We start from the raw sequence: 20,657 nt of genomic DNA on the forward strand, positions 1-20,657 counted from the left end.
ATTCATCTATATCATCTCTACACACTTACGCACAAATATAAAAGAGCAATAAGTAAGAACAAAGAAAGAGAAAAAATAATTATTAAAAAGCATATAGAGATAATGATGAACAAGACGTGAGGAGGGCTTTTTTTATTTTCTAATGAGAAAAGTTTTGAAAAATGTTTATTTTAGGTGAATTATAAAGTGAGAACTGAGAAGTGATGATCTACATTAACTTTGCAAAGTCATTTGAATTGTTTTTAGCAAATAATCAAGGGAAACTAAGGTTGTGTTTGGTTTGTGGAACGAAATTTCAAACAATTGGAATTGGAATTTCCAAAAGAAAACGGAATTTGTAGAATCTATAAAAAGATTTCGACTTTTCAAAGTGTGTTTGGTTCATGGAATTTATTCGAAGAAATTGGAATTAATTAAAAAATCTGGAATCCATCGCTACGACCACAACCTATCGAAAGTGTAACTGGCATCTAACGCGTTAACTAGCATTGGACGCAAACCAACTTTAGACATGTAACGGCACTGGATCGATGCGTTACGAACGTCTGACACATAATCAAGAATTTATGACTAATGCGTTAAACTATATCAGACGCGTTAACCGACATCAAATGCTATTGTGGACAATCATTGAGTTATTAATTGTAAAAAAAACCACTTTCAAAAACCCATGATACAAACCTCTATTTTAGATCGATCAGCCACATCGCCGAAAGTTTTTAGACACTATTACTAATATTCCACAAGAGTTGATTTTGTTGTTAACGGAACTGTTGGAGGAAACTAGATCTTTATAAGTTGGTATGTGGCAAATGCCATGTACGAAAAAAAGAAAGAAACAAGTTTCTATTCATTCACGGGATAGGAGAAGTCAAAGTCCTTGTTACGGTAGTTTAAAGATTATTCCTTGTGTATGTAATCCAAATTCTGACAAGAATGTTTTAAGCATGAATCAGTTACTGTTCAAGGAATTGAAACAATTATAAAATGTGATAGATATGTGTTAAAATAGATGTTTGAAAGCAATGTTAAGGATGTGCAGGTATATATATAGAAAAAGAAGTGAGATGCAAAGAGGAGTACGTATTTGGGTAAATACTAAGTTAGTAATTGGAACCGCTGAAGGTGACATATTGAAGTGATCCTGCCAAGCTACCATATAGGGTAGCATCATTTATAGGATGGCATGAAGTGGCACTAAGATTGGAGGAGGTATCAACGGGTGTATAACCCGTTTAAAACTTGTCGTATAGACCACCATTTTTGTGTGCAACCAAAATGAAGAAGTGTCGGAGTCTACCCGGATCCGACACTGCAAATTCGTTTGATAGAGAGTTGATAATGTTATGTAGCAAGGTTGGGTGAGAGGCCGACAACACAGAGTAAAAGATATATATGCTACTTGGTTGCCCTTCTTATAGATGAATAGAAAAGTATACGTGATGACACTTTTGAAACCACATTTAAGTAAATACGTATAGTAAGTCGATGGAACCATGCACACATAGCCTAGTTTAAACCATAAAGAGATTATTGTAATTTGTTAACATAATTGGGCCGAGTTTGTACTTTAAACCCCTTACTTGAAACATGTATACCGTTTCCTTAATATTACCATGTAAAAATGCATTCTTGACATCGGTGAATTGGCCTTGGCCAAGAAACGGACGTTGCTAAATTGAACACCACCCGAATGGTAGTGGTATTTTCAACATCCTTAAAAGCTTTTCTCTTAGCATGGCATATATTCGTAAACAATATATTACAATTAATACTAAATAAGACTAATTATTTACGATTATATGACATGCTAAGAGTAAAGCCTCAAAGCATGTTGATGAAAAGGAGGCAATGATGGTTGAATTATATAATAAAGAAAGTTGAAAGGATTTTAAACGTAAATTTATCGGTTAGAGAAGATGGAATCAAGGTTGAGGAAGATTAACTTGTTGGGTCAGATCACGTAAATTTTAAAAGAGAGTAGACAGCTTTTCGGTATCTCAATGTTGTTGAAGAGGATCCACATAAGTCTCATGACTCTTAACGTAAAGGTGAGTGGGATTAGCCCATGATCCTACTACCTCAATTGAAGATTTTGATTTAGACAAAATGTTAGAAAGTTGCATTAACTTGCTTGATCTAATCGATCAAGATTCATGAAAGAATGATTATGAATGAGGACACGCATGTTTAAAGATATATTAAATAGGGTGGCCGCATAGTTCGTGAAAGGGTACTTGGAAATTGGAAGACCGAATTGTGAACCACCAAAATTGTCAAACGAAAGTAGATGATATGATAAATATCCATGTGTTGGTTAACACGGAAGGAGGCTATGAAAAGGTTTGTTTGGATAATGATTGGGGTATGATTGCAGTGTGACACAATTGCATGTGGGATAAAGGAAAGAATTTGAAATTAACTTGTGCCAAGTCCCTCGATTTAAGTGATTGGTACTATCACGTAATGAAGGATGGAGTGAAACAAACAAGAGTGAAGATGGTTCGAGTGAAGAAATAGTGGTGGAACCTAAAAGAAAATGGAAGAACCGAAGTCTAGTTAGAGATTTCCTTCGTAGCTCCTAGATACAGTCCGAGTTTTACTCGAGATAGTGACAAGAATAACAAGGAAAGAAGAATGAAGACCCGGTTCATGATGAAGATGAAGACCCAGAGGAGGACTTAGAGACCGTGACCGTACTGAATGATGATGCAACGATATGAAGATCATGAAGGCTAATGAAATAGGGGGAGAATGTGACCCGTTAATTCATTAGGGGGCTGCTAATTTATTTTTGTTATTGGGTCTAGTACTTAAACAATTATATACTATTTGTTTGTTTTATGTTTGGGCCTATTAGGATTTAGTTTATTTGGGCAGTAGGCCATGTTTTCGGTTGAGATAATGGATGATGATTGAATTGGATGAGTTCCACAGTTAGGCTGTTTAGTTGGGCAGTAACCATATAATCGCTGGTAACTCGTTATCATCCAAACATCATCGCCGTCATCGTCGTTGTGTCGCTTACTCCCTATAAGTTGGGTTTGGAACAGTATTTTGTATTCGGTTGGTTATTATCACAATCGCGTTATCAAGTTTCAATCTTTGTGTTTTGCATTAAGATCGTGTGTTTGCGTTGTGAAGTATAATAATCATATCCAAAGGTAATCAAACATGAACAAGATCAAAGGGCCTACACAGTTAAGGCTAGAGGTGCACAAACCGGTTTTTTTTTAAAAACCGGTTCGGTTATAAACCGGACCGGTTTTTTTTGGCCCGGAAAAAAACCGGTTCGGTTAATAACCGGACCGGTTAATAACCGGCTTTTTGCTGTCAAAACCCTAACCGGTCTAACCGGTTAGGACCGGTTTAGAAACCGGTTAGAACCGGTTAATAAACCGGTTTTTTTATTAACCGGTTTTTTTTTTTTTTTTTTTTTTTAAATTTCGCGGTTTCAAATACGAATATTTGTTTTTTATATTTTGTACTTAATGAAGACCATTATTTTTTCACAGTATAAACAAACCGGTAACTACAAGGCAAAACGGACTGACCGAAGCCATTCTTTGCTTTCGTTGTTAGGGTTCTTTGCTTGGAAGATGAGTATGAGTGTGTGTTGGTGAATGTGTTTTCAACAAACCAAAGATTAAAAACACATAACTTTCATTTATAGTTTTTACATTAAAAATACAAACATTAAATCGTTATCGCATATTCGTAACTCAAAAATACAAACATTAAATCATTAACACTGAAGAAATCTCTGCCAAGAACTGTTGTTCATGATTTAACTCAAAAATACAAACATTAAATCGTGAACTAGCAGATGCTCCTGTTGTTCCCAATCGCAGTTTGTTCATGATTTGCCTCCATGTTTGCTGTTTCTTTAACTAAATTAGAAAAATCCAAATCAACAAGTAAATAAGAGCACATATTAGGTGTAACACCCCGACCAAAGGCGGATTATACATCGGGGCGCCACATATTGTTTCATTACTCGTGACACTATTGGTGTCAATATTTATTAATACACATTTTATCGCGCACGCGCAGCGGGGAAAATAAAGAACATAAATCAAACATAAATCAATATATTATAAATTATAACATTCAAACATCATTAACTTGTCCTGATACATTTTAATTCTAGGTCCAAAAGTAAAAACGTCCTACGTGTCCACAAGCTCCAAAACAGCTACTGTAAACCTGAACATGTGTTAAAATAAACGTCAAACACTTGCGTGTTGGTGAGAAATCAAGTTTAATACAATACATAGATAACAATAAATCTGCGCGCAACATGTGTATGTCTGGTTTTCAACAAGGGTGTAATCTGATCGGGACCAACTCTAAGAGACAAGACTGCCAGTGCTCACAATTGAGCTCACAAACAAGACTAACTGTGCATGTGTAAACAAAAGAGAAAATCATAAACGAATGTTCTCCCGTGTTCATCTAATGGTACCATGAAAACTGCGGAATAGACCGTCCATACGGTTAATGATCCACACATACAAATAAACAGCCAAGTCTACGTCCGCAACACATGGGATACTGCGCGACTAAAGTTCATAAACAAGTTTGAGACTCTAAGTTGTATGAACACATGAACATCCCAAAACATTAAAAGCAAAAAGGGATTAGATACGAGATAACTCACTTGATAAATGATGCGGTGATAGATAAAGCAAGAACCAACTTTAAACAAGCACAAGTTAACCTATAAATAAGATTATTGTTTTAATGATTTGTTTTAAGTCTTGATTATAAGTTAGCATAATTAATAAGTAAATTATAATATATATTACCGGAAAAGTAGGAAGAACAAGGAGGAAGACGGAGGCAGAGAGGAAGACGGCAGAGAGAGCAAGGAGCAAGAGAACAGGAGAGATTAAGTGTTTTGTGTGTGTAGTGTTAGGAAAAATAATGTTATTATTTATAGAGAAACCCTAGGGAACACAATCCCTAGGAAAAGGGGAAAAGATCTCAAAAAGCAAAAGATTCCAAAAGCAAAAGATATCAAAAGATATGGCAGCTGCAGGGGGCAAGATAAAGCTGTTAGGGAAACAGTAACAGGCATGGGCGGGTCAGATAAAGGTACTGGTCAAGCATGGCAAAAGCAGATCTCAAAAGATAATGTCAGTCACTTTTTCTACCAACCAATGGGGGTTGGTACGCATGCTGCGCCGAAAGTAACTATTCAGACATTAGATAGGTTAGGTCAACAGCACAGAAGATAAGACAACACAAAAGCATACAGGCTGGAATAAACAGAAGATACAAGGGTTAAGCGCGGGAAGGCTGAGTGCGCGAGCGCGAAGGCTGGCACAACAATCCTTAGCGCACTGCGGGAAGAATCACAAATCCTTAGCGTGCTGCGTGAAGAACAAGAATTCTAAGCGCATCGCGGGAAGAACATACATTCTTAGCGCATTGCGGGAAGAACATGCATTCTTAGCGCGCTGCGAGAAGAGTTCTCTTCACGCATCGCAGGAACAAGATGTCTTCACGCAGGCTTCCATGTAAGGAGTCTGGCGCGTGGAGCTGCAGACATCCTTAGGCGGGAAGAACCAAAGGACAAGCAAAGAGGAGGGAAACAAGGCGTAAGGGCGGGACGGCGACAAGAGGGAAAAGAAGGCGGAAAGAGAGAAGGAAGAGGGAGGGGACGGCGGAAAGAAAGAGAGAGAAAGAGGCGGGAAGGAAAATATATATTATTATTAAAAGTAAAATATAAGTATAAATATTAAATAATAAAAGAGAGATCGGGTCAGAGAAACGGGTACCTGGATCGGGTCGGATCGGGCAGATGTCACATTAGGAAAAAGAATGCTTAGACACGATTACATGAACAACTTGCTGTTTCTTACTCATGATTTGCCTCCATGTTTGCTGTTTCTTTAACTAATTTTCTTCGCTACCCGATCCCGAGCTATTTCTTAGGTAATCGTCGTACGCGGCTTCTTCATCGGTCATTGGTTGAGTGTGTCCTTCATTGACCTCGTCTTCATACAAGCCCGCTTCATACTCCATTTCCCCCTCGAGTGAGCGTTGATGTTGTGCCCTATCTAAAGAGTCCAAGTAATCCTTGTAGCAAATCGACATCTCTATAGCTGGTGCAGTGAGTCGAGTCCTCCTAATCGATATAACCCTGCAAGAAACAGAAATAGCAGACTCCGAAGCTACCGTGGAAGCTTGGACCGTTAGTAAATCTTTGGCCATGGCGGCGAGGATCGGAAACTCATCCTCCTTACCTCTCCACCAAGCCAGCAAATCAAGACTTCTAAATTCATCCGGAGTCATGTGTTTCACAAAGTTAGTACCACCATACCTTCCAAGTTCACTGCTTGGGGTGTTTACCTTTTGACGTGTTGGTAGCGTGGTTGAACATAGTTTTGCATCATCTCCGTGAATTGAGGGTTGTCGAAGTGGTTGAAAGGAAGTGTTTGTTGAATCACAAAGTTTGAAAACTGTTGACGTACCGCTTCAACGTCGTACGTAAACACCGCTCCTTGATTCGTCATCTCCGGCTGCGAACTACTTCCCGATTCGTCCTTCAAGGCCTTGCAAAAGGGCCTTTGTACATGCGCTTTTAAAGTGGAGTTTGCATCTTTGCCATAAAACTTCAAACAATGTTTGCATCGAGCTTTTTGGCTACCGTTAGACATTTCGCATAGGTCGAAATGTTGCCAAACATCATGGTTTCGTTTCGTGGGGATGACCCGAACGACCGTTTATCCCGTGTTCGAGGCACCCATGTTGACGGATGAAGCAGCACTTTGGGAGGCCATGATAATCGACTACGAAATAAGAGTGGTATACTCGAGTATGAAATAAACGACTACGAAATAAGAGCGTATGGAGTGGTAATGTGGTATAATTGAGCGTGAGATAACAAAATAATCGCGTATGAAATAAACGTTTAGAGCGTTTGGAGTTGTATAATCGAGTGTGATCTAACCAATACCCAACCTAAACTATATATAGATGTTTGTGGGGGTAAAATGGTAAAAAAAAAACGGTCCAAAAACAAAAAAAAACGGGCATATAGCCGTTATACAACGTTCAAAAACCGGTTTTTAACCGGTTAACCGGTTATGGAGAAACCGGTTAACCGGTTTTTCCACAACGGTCAAAAACCGGTTTTTTTTATAAACCGGTTAACCGGTTTTTCCATAACCGGTTAATAAAAAAAACCGGTTTTTCCATTAACCGGTTCGTTAACCGGTTTTGGATCTAGAACTTGTAACCGAAAGACGAACCGGCGGTTTGTAAACCGGTCAAACCGGTTTTTAAAAAACCGGTTTTCGTAAAAACCGGTTTCCTGTTTAAACCGGTTCCCCAACCGGTTTTTTTGGCCATCTCTAGTTAAGGCAGCACATATATATTGTAATAAAAGTTTCTTCCAGCTTCTTCCACAAAATATTTTATGTGTGCCAACACGTGACATGACATATAAAAGAAACTCATTGGACATGACTTCCTCATACAAGTAGACAAAAAGCTCATGGATTTATTAAGGATTACAACTAAAGATTAAGTTATGAAGAAGTATTCACTACAAACAAAAAGTCATTTAATGGCACACATCTTTAATGACATTTAGATTTTGTGTCACTAATTTAGGTTTTTATGGCACTTTGTGTGTGCCACCTTTGATTATAACACATGTTTAGTGGCACATAATTTTAATGCCACTATATATGATTTTAGTGGCACTTTGTGTATGCCACTAAAAATCTATTGTCACACGTTTTTAATGACATTTAACTTTTGTGCCACTAATTTACGTTTTTAATGGCACTTAGTGTATGTCATCTTTGCTTGTAACACATTTTAAGTGGATTTAGTTTTAGTGCCACTAAATTATGATTTTAGTGACACTTGCCTATGCCACTAAATTAGTGTCACACGATTTTAATAACATTTAGCTTTTGTATCATTAATTTAGTTTTCTAATAACACTTTATGTATGTCATTTTAATATAACACATTTTTAGTGGCACTTAGTTTTAATGTCATTTACTTAAGATTTTAATGGCAGTTTGTGTATGCCACTAATTTAAAATTTAATGGCATTTTTAATATGAGAAAAATAAAACATATATAAAAGTAAAAAAAAATCAAGAACTTTGCCACCATTTAACTCAGTTACAAAACCAATATATAAAATGTTATTTTATATTCTCCCAATATCCCAAACCCTTGTTTACGACTGTACCTCCACTTCCTCTTCGTTCAATAATCCTCTTCCCTACGCCTCCGCCTCAAACCAGATAACCACCACCACAACCGCAACCGTCTCGGCCTCTGCTTCGCCTCAAACTAGATGAGCACCACCGCAACCGCCTCCGCCTCCGTCTCTTCTCTTCTCCGTCGGTCAATAGTTGCTATCCGACTACTTCTATCTCAATTCGATCGATTCAAAGGTCAGGTCCGCCATTGTTTTTATTGTTTTAATCTCACTTCAGTTTGTTTAGATTGGTTTAATGGTGTTTGCAATTGTAAATTTGTTGAATCGTAACCTAATTTCATGACAGTTAGGGTTTAGGTTAGTTTATTGTTGATATATTATAATTAGCGTTGTTAATTACAAAATACTTGATTTATGATGGAAAGTTCATAGAAATTGTTAAGATAATGTTGAATTTGGCTTAAATTCCCGTCAGATTTTGAGTTCAAACCTCATAATTTACATATTATGTCTTAGCTTTTTAATAACTGACAACTGAAGCTGTTAGCTCAGATCTAATAATAATAATAGTATATAATGAATTTATTGATTCACTATATCTATATATTCATATAATAATATGTTATTTTATGATTTTAGACTTTACTTTACACTTAATTCATGTAGCAAACTTAAAGATTGAGATCAAGTTCTTGTAGTTCTCAACTACTCATATTGATAATCCTTAAATATCCTAAATTATGTTTATGGAAAACTCAAAATGTTTTGACTTATTACTAACATATTCGTTCGTGTTGCCTTTATTAATCAGTGAATGCACCTACTAAAATATGTTATTTTGAAGGCACAACCTATTTCATATAGTAATATTTATTTATGATATATAATTGTCACTCATAGTGAATTGGAGAAGGGGGGGGGGGGGGGGGGTTATGTTCGTTAGTTTATTTTTGTTTAAGTTTGTTAATATATACATTTCAGTCTAGTTTTAATAACTTTTTAGGCCCAACACATTGTTGTTCACGCTTACCTATAATTGGTTTTAGCTTAGTTTTATAACTTTATCTATGTTCAATAATATTTGTGAGTCGATATCGGTAAAAACAAAGATAAACAAAAACGAACTCGTTCATTTCTTGTAAAGATAATACACGACTAATAAACTAATATTGCTAATTCACAAAAAAAGATAAAATGTTTATATTTTGCTCATAAAATTATATATTTTGTTCATTTCTTGTAAAAATCATCTCGGATTTTTACAGTCATATGGGGAATGTTGCAACTCGTGTGAGGACGTTATCAAAAATTCTTACGAATGTGGGAGACTAATCTCCCCAATTTCACTAAAACATGTTAGATTATGAATTTATGAATATTCATATTTGTTGATATGAAATTGACGGTTTTAATTTGAATTTCTAGATAATTATAATTACAGCCCACCCATAAAAGAAATTTTTCAAGCTGGTGTTGTTACTCGCTTTGTTGATATTGGAGTTTCTTTTGATCAGGTTGGTCTTTAAAAAACTGTATTTTATTATCGCTATAGGCTTCCGTATCACTAACTTAAATTGTTAATACTAATTTTCATTTGTTTCAACATACAAGACCTGCGTTTCTAGATATTCAACAACTTAATAATTCAAAAGATGAATAAATTTTAGCCGATGCTTGTTGGGCACTTTCGTATATTTCAGATGGTACAAATGATAAAAATCGAAGCTGTAATTGAAGCGAATGTGTCACCAAGATTTTTGAGCTCCTGAAGTGAGTATTTTAATCTTTTTTATTGAATTGTAATATCTTTTAGCTTGTTTTGTTTATAATATCATGCAATTTGGATTGTTTGGTTGTTTTAATCATCCATCACCTTTAGGACGGTCAATCATCTAAAACTCTCAAGGTAAGAATGTTAAACTAATTGTTTCTTTAGGATTTCATAAGATATCATATGAATCATTTTAAACTGTCTAAAAGTATGCTGCTAAATGAATCATTTTGTTGGAATGTTTCAGGGCACCTTTACGATAGCTTTATAACCTGAAAAAATTCGTGGTTAAAAAACTTGGAGACGATCTTTTTACGGATAAGGAAAACGTGTTGGTTGTTTGATTGCCGACATCTGAATGCGGTCCAATTTTTGGGTGCTTTGACTCAAAGTATTCCAATGATAATAATAAAAGAGCATTGGCCAAAGGTTATAAACTGTGACCATTACTTTCTAGGTTAATTTTTTAAGTTGGCATTATCTTTATTCATATAAGTTTATGTATATTTTTGGGTGCGTTTTAAATTTTAAAGCGGAAAGAAGCACTAAAGCCAATAACAACTTTGAAATTTTCCATGGATATAGCAAGGTACTTATAAATTTCCATGTTTGCTAATATAAATACTAATGTTTAATACTTAGTATCTAGACATAATTAGAATTGAAGTCATGATTCTTAACTCTTAACTGTTGTTATTTTAGTACAGGAATGAACTATTTCCATGAACTAGGGCCGGAATATTCACTGGGATCTTGTAAGTTCTACAAAATTCAAATGTGCGAACTTTGTTTATGTTTATTCATCATAATTATTAACTACTTTATTTTCTTATGTGAGTTAGAAAATAGGACTATTTTGCGGGCTGTTTCTGGAAAAACTACAAAAGAGAACGCCTCATGACGTTACATGTAAGTGTTAAAATAATCCACTCGGCTCGTTTGTTTCCTTAAATATGGCTAGTGTTTATATGGTTTATTTCAATAGGTTATGAACGGTTTTAGATTAATAATTAAGCCGGTTACTAAAGTTAGTGGTCATATTGTTTACATATTGAAAACTCTTTGTTTTTCTTATTAGGTACCTCGCATAAAAATTGAAAATGGTGAAAGAGGTTAATGGGCACGGTGGAATTTATAGTTTTTATTCAACTTTCCTATATATATTTATCTTGATTTTAGAGTTACTAGATATTCATTATGTGTTTGGAATGCGATCGAGTTTTTAATTGTGGTGAAGATATTATGATTTCTATATTCAAAGTTTTTAGTGGTAGTTGAAACAAATCATTACTAAGCCCAAAAGTTATGGTAGTAAAAAAAGGTGCCACTAAAAGTTTGTAGTGGAACACACAAAAAAATGCCACCAAAAGTCAAAAGTTTGTAGGCAGATGAAAAATGTGTCACTAAAAATCCAAAGGTTTGTAGCGGCAGACGTAAAAAGTGCCACTAAAGTTAAAAAAATTAATGGCATACAAAAAAGTGCCACAAAAGGCCCAAAAGTTTGTAGTGGCAGTCAAAGAAAGTGCCACTAAAAGGCTCCTCCTACATCTCTATATAAACGGTGGTTTATCAAGAAGACGCAAGAAAAGCACTTAGTGATAGCGCTTCTAGTGACACTTTTTTTGTGTGTCACTCATTCCAACATAGTTCTTTAGTGGCATTTTTTTATTTTTTATGACACTTTTTGTATGTCATTAAATGGCTTTTTATTTGTAGTGATTGTATTCCTTTAGAAACTTTCAGGACTATCTTTCTCCACGTAGATGAAATCATATATGCCATGGATATATCCCCTTATCTTTATTGTCTGATGATAGTGGTGGAATTTTTGCTACTATGAAACCGTACCATAGTGAATATAAAGTATATATTATTTCATGGTACTCTGTATGACCGCATACATGTAGCCACGAAACAGAGGCAGTATGAAGTGGAGGGATCAAACATATAACCGGCCAAAGATGAAACTAAAGGCCACTTCTATAGGTTCACTAACTTATACGATTTATATATCTAACAGTAAACCTAAATATCAAATATTTATCTTTTGCATAGGAAAAAAACTAAAAGAGTCCCTTGTTTTTCAGTGCACAAATGAACTTGCTCTAAAATTAGAAAATATAGTTCTAGTTTTATCCTTATCTTCATAGGTTTTGGCATAGGATTGTTGATATAAAAACAACTTATAATTTTTTTAATGACCAATTAATAACCCGGCCACCTGGACACACCCATTGGCAAAAGGCCACCTGGTAAATCTCGTGGCTCCCGCATGACTTTTTGTCACGAACGAGACTCGAACTCATGACCTCCCGGCCATATAAGGAAAGTAATGGGGCGTACTGCTAGACTTTTTCTAATAGAAAAAGTATGGATATATTATTAGACAAGAGCCTTGGCATCACAAGTCTTTTTGCTTATATTTGTTCTTCAGATTGGTAGGCCTCTTGGGTGCGCGCATATAATGTGTATAGAAAAAGTATGGATATATTATTAGACAAGATGCCCTGCTTGGGTGCGCGCATATAATGTGTATATGTGTGAACTCTCAGGTGGGCTAAAGTGAAATTGCACTAATTTTGACGCTATTTTACTAATCTCGTGAAAATAACGTTAAAAGTGGCGGAAGGTTAATCAGGCATCATGTGGTAGCGTTGATAGCCAAAAGACAAGGGTACATGCACCAATCGGCCGGTGTCCCAATGGTTGAGTGTTATGTGCCTTATGTCCAAGGCTTGATGCAAAACTACCATCGAGCTGGGGGTCTCACCGGAAGCAGCCTCTCTGTTCCTACGGGGTAGAGGTAAGGCTGTCTACATCTTACCCTCCTCAGACCCTACCATAGCTTTGCTATTGGTGGGATATACTGAGTACGATGATGATGATGATGATGATGATGATGATGATGATGATGATGATTGGTAGGCCTCTTATTGTTGGCCATAATTCTTGACAAAGAAAAGAAAAAGAAAATTAGTTTGAAGATATATACAGTTAGTAAAAAATCAAGATTATCTAAAGAAGATCGATGAGGTTATCTAAAAATCTCTAAAGGTTTATTTAAATTAAGTAGTTTATCTGTTTGTAGAGTTATTTCTTTATCGTTTAGAGTTACTTTTTATAAAATTATATTTATTGTAAACATTTTCATTATTGATTTTGACTTATAATAAACGAAAAACAGTAGTGCTAGCTATAGTTATCACAGATATTCTTTGGGCCATGTTTTCTCCCCGTGATATACTGATTAAATCTTTCAAACTCAGTATGATCGAAGCCTTGTACGATATGAAGCCTCATCTCGACCAACTATATATTTCGCTTAACACATTTGTATGGGTGTGGGTAAAATAAATTAAAAGTCAGGTATCAAAAGAAAAGGCTTCAAATTAAGATCAAACATAACATAATCTAGTGAAATATAGGCACCATATATGCATAATTTACCCATTTGTTTATATATAGATCAATATAGCATATTATTATTTAACACATAAAAATTACCAATGCTACTGCAGAAATATATAGTATTTTCATTGCTTCTTAAAAACTAGTAAACTTACGTATGGAAGTTAGTACATCAGTTTTCATCTGACTCAAAACACTATTAAAGAAGGCTGAAAAAGAGTACTTGTAGTATTCTAATAACTAGAACTCATCAAACTGCTTTTCATATATAGTTATGTATATATGGATATGCTTGCCTAGACCCATATAGCATTAGCCTTGAGGAGCAAGTCTACCAGTTGCCCCTTAAGATGAAGGCTCATTATTTCATTAGCACCGCCAATCAGCTCCTCTCCTATGAACACAGCTGGTACACTTGGCTTGCACCCTAATCCTTTTAACTCCTTCTCTATTTGCGTCCCGTCTGGATGTTCATCTAACTCATACTGTAGGATTTGCACCAAAATTGGTAATTAGTGTTGTAATGGTGTAGCACATGCAGCAAGAGCTTTTGCTAAATATAACCACCGGTCTTTCGTTCACCAATGACGCAACCATAGCCATATCTGAAAGTGTGTAGCCGTTATATGTTTTACGAGACTACGCAATCTTTAGTTGAAGAATTATGTAGATAGTTTGGTGTGATGGCAAGATTTTGCTGTGAGTATATTTGCAATCCTAAGATGTCTATATATAGTGATAGGTTCTGAAATAGATGCTAATGAGATCAGATTCTTTTTCTTTATACTGATCATGATCAAACTCATAAAAGACCATATGTGATTTGTTAAGTGCACCGTTGACCTTGTCCGGAGCAAGGGATATTATCATGCATAAAAATATGAAATGCATGAAAAAGTTAGAGAACATCCGTACTTATTAATACATACACATAAAAATGCTCACAAACATCTTTATCTTTTTTGGTGATTTAGAAGTCCACTTGTCAAATGATTGTACTGAAAGTCCATTTCCCTGCTTATTCTCTGTCACTTTGCCCACATCTTGTTTGCCTTTGGTGATAAGAAGTGTTGTACATTTGAGTACGAAGGAATCTAGGCATCGGGTTCTGTTATCTTATTGCAGCCTTAAAAAAGTAAGCATAGTCTCTTTTGTGGCAGGAGGAAGATTTGCATAACTGGCTCAATTCAAAGTGAAAGGTCATTTATGTTTGTTGCTTGACTACCAAGTGACTATTGGAAACCATGGCTTATGTTGACATGCCTATTAGAAGACACCAATACCAAAATATGAATGATTATCAACTTCGTTTGACACATGGCACCTGTGAACTATTATACATGAAGATTGAATTAAATTGTTACGGACATAAATCATTGTAAGGCATGTGACTTGTCCCATATCAGTTGCATGGCTAACTGATGTGGAATTTATAAGCCTAATAGTGTCATTCATCCATTCGACTAGTCTTTTGAGTTAAGCTCTTCTATTTGGCACGTATCATTGGTATCAGGACCTGGATGCCAGCCATGACCAACGTGGCCGTGGCCGTTAAGGACGTTGGCCCTTAAGAAGGGTCGATTGTTACGGAATGAAACGATTGCAAAGTATATATGGGGCGCGTCCCACATTCGTTGTATGGGCAACTGATGTGTAGTTTATCAAATAGATTTCCTCACCCATTGAACTAGTCTTTTGGGTTAACTTCTTATGTTTGACTTGTAATTGGTTGGTTCTTCAATTTATGGAAAAGATATTGAGTCCTTTTAAATTACTATTCTTGTTTAGTGAGGCAGAAATATATTTTGAATTTTGAATATTGAACATGTAGCTTAATTCCATGTACTAAGTTTTGTTTAGTTTTATAAACAAAGAAAAGAATGCATTTGTTTGTGTGTTGAGCAATACCTTTGCCGGTTTACCCATTTAAAGTACAACAACTGGTATTAGATCCCACTCTGAAGCTATGGGGGATTTCCATGTTGTTGAGGCTATCAAGAAGCTTAACAATAAGAACTACACTACGTGATTAACCTGTATGATGTTATATCTACAAGGTCAAGACTTGTGGGAAGCTGTTAATGGAGCAATGATAACCCAACCAAAAAACGTCTGAACAAGGCTACACACAAGTGGTTTGCTCTTGCATCTTGGTTTTCTAAAAGGAATAATGCTATAAGATACAACTCTTAGAGAACGAGTCGGTAACGGGTTGCCAAAAGGAGTACTTATCAATACCCCTAAGACTTTTTGAAAGTGAAGATGCTTGGCTGAGAGCTTGTAGACATAAATAATCAAGTAAACATCAGTGATGCTAGGGTAAAACAAATGTAGGTTCCCAGAATGGATCAAACAACTTGTATTTCAGACAATCCATGTCGGCGAGCGAAATCCAACAACAACACTCGAATCTCGGATCATGATAGCAAAATGAAAGAAAAACGATAAGAAAGATGAACCAGTATTAAGAATGCTAGGAGGCTAGTAACATGAAGCGCCTATAGGCCTATCCTCCAAGGTTACATACATGCTCAACTGGGCCGGCCTAACTCGACCCAAACACAAACGTAAATTACAATCAAAACGCCAATTACAATATGATATATATGTTACTAAAGCCTATGTTTTAGCCCTAGGGATACTAAATGAAATACCAAAAATAAAATAAATCTTTTAAACTTAGCCTACAAGATACGAGTATTATTTTGGTCTTCAACCGCCTTGTGATCTCCTCCAAAACCGCCCATTCCAGATCAGAAAATACCACCCTTATGGCCCGTCTATTAGCCGGTATTGATATTTTCCTAGTTATAGTTTTCTTGTAATTTCCATTAATACCCTTCCCGTGTGTTTAATGAAGTAGAGAAGTTTTGTGAGTTCTATGGTATTGTGTGTGCCCGTGCAAAGCATCTGAACTAACTAAAAGTAAGACATTATAAAATTACACGTACCTGGCGTCTAGACACGTGGAAAAAAAGTTCATTGTTCTGTTTGGGGTTACTTGATGAAGTGACTACAACTATGATTTAGTGATGAAGAGGTATTTTATTCCTTTAGAGAATGTTAGCCCTCTCTTGTTTTCTATCAGATGAAGTTCAATGACATGAACATATCCCCTTATCTTTTTTTGTCTGATGATAGTGGTGGAATGTATGGAAGTTGAAGCCGTACGATAGTGAATTTAAGTATATTATTCCCTAGTACTATTACTGAATACTGCATACATGCAATCCAAAAGTCAAAAGCAATAGTTAAGTGAATAATGAGCACGGATCAAATGTATAACCGGCCAAAGATGAAACTAAATGCCAATTTTTATAGGTTCACTAACTTATAAAATTTAAATCTGTCATTAAACCTTAATATCAAATGTTTTTCTTTTGCATAGGAAAGAACTAAAACCAAATGCTAAGAACACCAAAATATATATTTACTCTACTAGGGGAAAGTTAACGTACAAATGAAATTAACGTGGTAATTGTGAGAATCAAGTAGAATAATTATATATAAAAGTAATCATATTATTACATCATAAAGTAATTATATAATTACTCTATCATGTAATTACATAATTACTTTATTTGTATATATAATGACTATGTTTGATTCTCACAATTAGCACTTTAATTTCATTTGTATTTATCCAAACCCTACTATACTATATTGTTATTCTTTTAAGACTTGTATTCATGTCCTTTGTTTTTCAATGCTCAAGTGAACTTGCTTTACAATATATCGTTCAGGTGCATCCATATTAATGTTCAATCTTTTTCCTAATTAAAATGGGTGAGGCATTACATTTGACAGCCAGGTTCTAGAATCACCTCACTTTCCAAGTTTTATTTATTTTCCAGATTGGAAGAATTGGTATTCCCTCATCATTTATCGCTTGGAGAATAAACAAGACAGTATAACAAGCAAATCTCAGTATTTCACTCCTTCGTATAGGTGTGGTGAGATAAATAAAAGCCTTCTGATAAAACAGATTCTTGATAAAGTTATGATTTTTTAGGCCAGTCAAGGATCAAGAACCATTATGACGATCAGTAACTAAGAATGGCATTACATGGATGTGTCTCAATAGTCAACTCCTTATCAAATTATTAAATGGCATCTTGGTTCTATAGAATTATGGATATGCATTAATAGTATAAATGATCACATGGTCTTCTGTCCATGTGTTACGTTTCTTTATGGTACTAACTCATTATGCACAAGATCTTTTTCGTGTCAAGAACCGGACACTTGAAATGACCGAAGAAGAATTCCCCCAGACTTAACAGTTGCAAAGTATGGTATCAACATATGATCCGTAGGATTATAGACTAAGTGAACAACTTCGAGTCACCCGGCCAATCACAGATATGAATGTACCCGTATGTTAATATATATATATATCATACTATTAATACATAAATACTATAAATTCAGCCCCAAATTAATAACATTAGTAACTCTTGAAAAATATAGTATATATTCTCATTGCTTCTCAAAAAGACAAAAACTAGTAAAATTGCATATGGAAGTTAGCACATAAGTTTTGACTGGACTTAAAACACACTCTAATGACTGGAGTTTATCAAATTGCTACTAGTATATATGTATTTGACTAAACCCATATAGCATTAGCCTTGAGGAGCAAGTCTACCAGTTGCCCCTTAAGATGAAGGCTCATAATTTCATTAGCACCACCAATCAGCTCCTCTCCTATGAACACAGCTGGTACACTCGGCTTGCACCCTAATCCTTTCAACTCCTTCTCTAATTGCTTCCCATCTGGATGTTCATCTAACTCATAAACTGTAGGATTTGCACCAAAATTGGTGATTAGTGTTGTAATGGAGTAGCACATGCAGCAAGAGCTTTTGCTAAATATAACCACCGGCCTTTCGTTCACCAATGATGTAACCATAGCCATATCTAGAAATGTTGGTGTAATGGGAAGATTTTTTTGTGAGTATATTGTTGAACTTAGGATAACTATATATAGTGTGCTAGGACTTAAACTGATGGCAAGTGATACCTAATAGATGCTGCAATAGGATTAGATTCTTTTTCTATGATAGATTTAAAGAGATTAGTTTCGAACTCAATAAATGAAACAGAATTAATACGTGTACATGCATGTTCCTTATATGTAGCCATGTAGGTTGATATATATGCATGACATTAAAGTGCATGCATGTGTGATATGTTAGTTACATTCTTAACCTTGATCACGGCCGTCTCGGAAAATCCCTTAAAATTCTAGGGCTCGGGGTGAGCATAAAAAAAGATCTCTTAAAATACGTTTTTAATTATGTGATAAATAATTTGACAACTTTACCAATTAGTTTGCATTTCCAAATCCCAATATGAACGAAAGCAAAATAAAAAATAAAAAGTTATTAAAATAACCCATATAAAACCAAAAGGGGAGTTTTTTATATAATGATTAAAACACCACAATGTGTGTAGTGTGTGCGCGTATACATACACACAAAAATACTCACACCTTTTTCTTATTTTTGCTATTTGGTTGTTATTGCCCATCTCTTGGTTCAAAAATTGTTGTGAAGGTCCACCTCCCTGTTATTCTCTCTTTGTGCCCATATGTTGTTTGTCTTTGGTGATAAAGAATGAAATTGGGCTGTACATTTGATCAGTACGAATGAATCAAGGTATTAGATACTGTGATCATTGCAGCCTTAGCAAAGGAAGCATAAGGGTCTGCCATGTGGCTGGAGGAAGATTTGCATAACTGGCTCAAGTCAAAGTGAAAGGTCATTTATGTTTGTTGCTTGACTACCAAGTACCAAATGACTATTGGATAAAGGGGATCATACACAATTAGCTGGACACACATTATCTTAGCGTAAGATAATGGATGGAATTAGTCTAAGGGGTCAAAACCGCAATCAAATTGAAACTTACCGTTAAGGGTTCATTTATCCAAAAGTTTTTTCATTTTGGTCTAAAATGTCTTTGGACGTAAACCATGGGAGCCAAAGAAAAAATTACTCTTTCTTTATGTCCCTAATTATTATGTCTGTAGTTTTGACCAAATTTAATGTGTAACCTAGTATAGCAACGTATAAATAAAGGCTTATTTGTGATGCTTAGAACAACTTTCGATATAATAATAATAATAATAATAATATTTCTATGGGTTTTATCTAATCATTTACTAGAGCATTTTTAGTGTTTCCGTTCTACGTCAATTGGTATCGGAGCTCATTAGAATTCAGACGCCCACCAATGGAGATGTCCAACAATACAATTCTAATGGACAGAGGTGTGGGATTGGCGAATTGTAGTGTGCAAAAATCAGATATTTGTGCTTAATCATCAAGTTGTTCAATTAAGTTTAATACAAAAATCATTCGGTTAGTGAAGAGGTAGGTCCCAGCAGAGTCCAGTTGGACCCGCAAGACTCACCTTGAAGAGGGACGTCTGCGCAGAAACCAACTGGATCCGCAGGACCAACCATGCTCAGAGACGTGACGTCCTTACGCGCAGTACGCAAGCTGGTCCCGCAGGAAATGCCTCCCGATGGTGAAGGACTCCGCCTGTTCCCACAGCTTCGGATACAAGCCATCAGGGAAGGCCACCCGCGCAGCAAGGCTACACGCACAAGGCACTTAGCTCTCCATCACTCAGTGTCACCTGAGGGAATGAGCAAAGCCGGGAACAATCCCGCACAAGGGCGGGAGGGGGAATACTCCCGCCCAAATAAGCCAGTCCGTACAATACGGGAAGATCTTCTGTACTGTACCTGACGAGGTATGGGAAAAAGATCTGACTAAAGATACGACAGCTTACTGACACAGTATGGCGAGCAGCATGCTCCTGTACTGTGTCACTATTAGCCGCTGCCTACTCACCAACTACTGCCATACCACGTGCGTAGCCGGCAGTTGGTGGAAAAGGAATAGTACACAGCAGGCCTGGTCACTATCAGCCGCTGCCTACCCACCAACTACCAGCAGGGCACGTGCGTAGGCCACTGTTGGTGGAACAGGAACACTGTTGCAGCCGGCCACACCTCCTTGGAAACCTACCTTCGGCTATAAATACCACAAATGGTATGATCATTTTATCTTAACATATTATCATCATATTATACCTGATATCTGCTCTAGCAATCTCTTAATATACACTTATATTTAAAGAGCAATCTAGTCTGATTCTCACGCCGGAGGGTGGTCACAAGGAGGAACCCCCCCCCCCTTCTCAGTGACAAGCTCACGGTGTCTGTTTTGCAGGTTATCAGAAGAACCATCTTCTCAGGGTCTAACCCCTCGTGGG

General features: G+C 36.1%; 1 long non-coding RNA gene and 2 pseudogenes across 1 annotated transcript; 1 reads left to right on the top strand and 2 right to left on the bottom strand.

Annotated features, from left to right (window-relative positions):
• Positions 1–8,029: 8,029 nt before the first annotated feature.
• On the top strand, positions 8,030–10,842 carry LOC143534119 (uncharacterized). Its single transcript, XR_013135478.1, has 3 exons — positions 8,030–8,426; positions 9,617–9,705; positions 9,803–10,842. It is a non-coding gene; the product is annotated as an uncharacterized LOC143534119 (long non-coding RNA).
• A 2,824-nt stretch (positions 10,843–13,666) lies between these two features.
• Positions 13,667–13,973, bottom strand: LOC143534120 (monothiol glutaredoxin-S2 pseudogene; annotated as a pseudogene).
• A 3,793-nt stretch (positions 13,974–17,766) lies between these two features.
• On the bottom strand, positions 17,767–18,296 carry LOC143534121 (monothiol glutaredoxin-S2 pseudogene; annotated as a pseudogene).
• Positions 18,297–20,657: the final 2,361 nt, after the last annotated feature.

Source organism: Bidens hawaiensis, unplaced genomic scaffold (assembly GCF_021521415.1).
Source record: "Bidens hawaiensis isolate Kalapana, Puna unplaced genomic scaffold, B.hawaiensis_p1.1 tig00010069_1, whole genome shotgun sequence".
Classification (NCBI taxonomy): Eukaryota; Viridiplantae; Streptophyta; class Magnoliopsida; order Asterales; family Asteraceae; genus Bidens; species Bidens hawaiensis.